This window comes from Loxodonta africana, unplaced genomic scaffold, assembly GCF_030014295.1.
Source record: "Loxodonta africana isolate mLoxAfr1 unplaced genomic scaffold, mLoxAfr1.hap2 scaffold_354, whole genome shotgun sequence".
Lineage (NCBI taxonomy): Eukaryota > Metazoa > Chordata > Mammalia > Proboscidea > Elephantidae > Loxodonta > Loxodonta africana.
This window is the reverse complement of record NW_026975068.1, coordinates 174,241-177,870: the sequence shown is the minus strand read 5'-3', so window position 1 is coordinate 177,870 and position 3,630 is coordinate 174,241.

Sequence of the window (3,630 nt, the reverse complement as noted above, 5' to 3'; positions counted from 1 at the left end):
TTTGTTTGTTTGTTTCTGGCATCTTTCTGGGAAAAAATGTGGGCAGGTAGTGGGGGCAGCCAATGGGAGAGTGAAGCAAGAAAAACAAGGAAGCAAACGCTTCCCATTACAAAAAAGAAAAAGGTTTTGGCCCTTCAATAATCCCGTTGTTCCATTATAACACTAGGTAACGGTTCAGATTTTAATTATGTGCTTGCTTTCCCAAAGGGGACGTAGTTGTTATCTATAATTACACAAGGCTTATCTTTTATCAGAGGAGGCTGAGTGGTACAAATGATTTGCCATCAGCTGCTAACTTAAAGGAAACTTGGTGGCTCAGTGGGTAAGTGCTACAGCTTCTAACCAAAAGGTTGGTAATTCGAATCCACCAGGCACTCCTTGGAAACTCTATGGGGCAGTTCTACTCTGTCCTATAGGGTTACGATGAGTCAGAATCGACTCAATGGCAACAGGTTTGATTTTTTATTTTTTGGCTAACTTAAAGAGTGGCTATTTGAACTCACCCACAGGTTCTGTGGAAGAAAGGCCTGTGATCTACTTTGGTAAATATTACAGCCAAGAGAAGGCTGTGGAGTAGTTCTACTCTGTAATATATAGGGTCTCCATGAGTCGGGGGATGACTCGACGGCAGCCCACAATGACATCTACATATCTTTTATCTTCGTTCCTTGAATGCTCCTGTTGTTGCTAGCTGCCGTGGAGTTGGCCCCCGACTCACAGGGATCCCAAACACGGCAAAACAAAGCGCTGGCTGGTCCTGTACCAGCCCCATGATGGGTTGCAAATGGAGCTATTGTGATCCACAGGGTTTTCACTGGCTGATTTTTGCATGCAGATTGCCAGGCCTTTCTTCCTAGTCCATCTGGTCTGGAAGCTCCTCAGAAAACTATTCAGCATGACAGCAACACTCAAGCCTCCACTGACAGTCAGGTGGTGTCAGCCTTCCTTGGACACGCAAAGCAAAAGTCAGAACTTGATTTTTGTTAAGTTCTTGTTTTCGATGACAAGGGCAATCAGTGGGGGTCTTTCACAAATAAATGGATGTGACTGTGATACGGCTCCGAGTATCATGCGGCTAAAAACCCTGGTGGCATGGTGGTTAAGTGCTACGGCTGCTAACCAAAGGGTCCACAGTTCTAGCCTCCTGGATTATGACAGCATAAATTTCTCTTCATTAGAGACATTCACTTGTGGTATTTCTGTTGTAGCAGCACTAGATAACTGAGATAGCTGCTAACCAGAAGATTGGTGGTTCAAGTCTACCCAAAGGCACCTAGGAAGAAAGTCTAGTCAATCTACGTCTGAAAGATCAGCTATTGAAAACCATATGGAATGTGGTTCTACTCTGAAACACATGGGGTCACAATGAGTTGGAAATGACTTCGCAGCAACTAGCCCACACACACATACACACACATACACACACACACCTGTGGGCATCAATTCCAACTTGTAGACCCTATAGGACAGAGTAGAACTGTGTCATAGGGTTTCCAAGTAGCTGCTGATGGATTTGAAGGACCGACCTTTTGGTTAGCAGCCAAGTTCTTAACCACTGGGCCAGTACTTCACAAATTTAGTCTTCTCTGTGTATGCTATGCCTCCCGTTCAGACATAGCATAGTATTCAGACTGAGCACTCTCTGTCCCAGCTTCTAGTCTTGGCTTACTTGTTCTTCTTCTGACGGCATTTCATTCATTGTTCACTGACTTCATGAAACAATGTTTTTCACTGGCCAAATCTTATCATAGCTCTAATGGGCCAGGATACAGGCTTCTCCTGATTCACACAGCTGCAGGGCCTGGCAAACCCAAGGTCGAAAGGCCAGAGAGCAGGGCTCTGGATCACAGGCTGCAGAGGGTGAGGAATGCCAAGATCAGCTGGCAAGACAGCAGGTAAGTTGCTAGCTCAAGTCACAAGAGCCAGAGATCAGACCAACAGGAGGCAGCTGAGGGATTCAGAGTGAGCGAAAACTTTGAGCCTTGCCAGGAAGTCTACCTAGACTGGATGCAGGCCACATTCCCAAGGAAACTCCCTTTCCACTAATCAGCTGCTCACCGCAGATCCCACCATGGAGGTGATCATGTTATATCGAATCTCATCATGGAGGTGATCACATCATCGTACGACTGCCCAACTACGTCATAACTGCCAAACCACTGAAAGTCATGGCCCAGCTAAGCTGACACACAACTTTAACCATCACACTAATAGAGTTGGTAATTACCATCTCTAAAACACTTTTCTGTACTACTTACCCTCATACAGCATCCTTGAATACGCGAACCACCGATAGTTCAATTAAAAATTAATCTACTAAATGACAGAAATTCTTAGATTATCTTTGATATCAAAGCTCATCATGGAGGTGATGACATCATCACTGTTGTTGTTCTGTTATTAGGTGTGGTCGAGTCAGTTCCAACTTACAGCAGCCCTATGCACAACAGAACCAAACACACTGCCTGGTCCTGCACCATCATTACAATTGTTATTATACTTGAGCCCATTGTTGCAGCCACTGTGTCAATCTACCTCATTGAGGGTCTTCCTCTTTTTTACTGACCCTGTACTTTGCCAAGCGTGATGTCCTTCTTCAGGGATTGATCCCTCCTGATAACAAGTCCAAAGTATGTAAGACGCAGTCTCGCCATCCTTGCTTCTAAGGCGCATTCTGGTTGTACTTCTTACAAGACAGATTTGTTTGTTCTATTGGCAGTCCATGGTATATCCAATATTCTTCTCCAACACCACAGTTCATAGGCTTCAATTCTTCTTTGGTCTTCCTTATTGATTGTCCGGCTTTCACATGCATATGAAATGATCGAAAATACCATGGCTTAGGTCAAACCCACCTTAGTCTTCAAGGTGACATCTTTGCTTTTCAACACTTTAAAGAGGTCTTTTGCTGCAGATTTCCCCAATGCAATGTGTCTTTTGATTTCCTGAGTGTTGTTTCCATGGGTGCTGATTGTGGATCCAAGTAAAATGAAATCCTTGACAACTTCAATCTTTTCTCCGTTTATCATGATGTTGCTTCCTGGTCCACTTGTGAGGATTTTTGTTTTCTTTATGTTGAGGTGCAATGCATACTGAAGGCTGTGGTCTTTGATCTTCATTAGTAAGTGCTTCAAGTCCTCTTCACTTTTAGCAAGGAAGGTTGTATCATCTGCGTATCACAGGTTATAAATGAGTCTTCCTCCAAACCTGATGCCCCGATCTTCTTCATATAGTCCAGCTTCTCGTATTATTTTCTCAGCATACAGATTAAATAGGTATGGTGAAAGAATACAACCCTGGCACACACCTTTCCTGACTTTAAAATACTCAGTATCCCCTTGTTCTGTCCGAACAACTGCCTCTTCATCTATGTACAGGTTCCTCATGAGCACAATTAACTGTTCTGGAATTTCAATTCTTCGCAATGTTATCCATAATTTGTTCTGATTCTCACAGTCGGATGCCTTTGAATAGTCAATGAAACACAGGAAAACATCCTTCTGGTATTCTCTTCTTTCACCCACGACCCATCTGACAACAGCAGTGATATCCCTGGTTCCACATCCTCTTCTGAATCTGGCCTGAAATTTGGGTAGTAACCTGTCGATATACTGCTGCAGCCACTTTTGG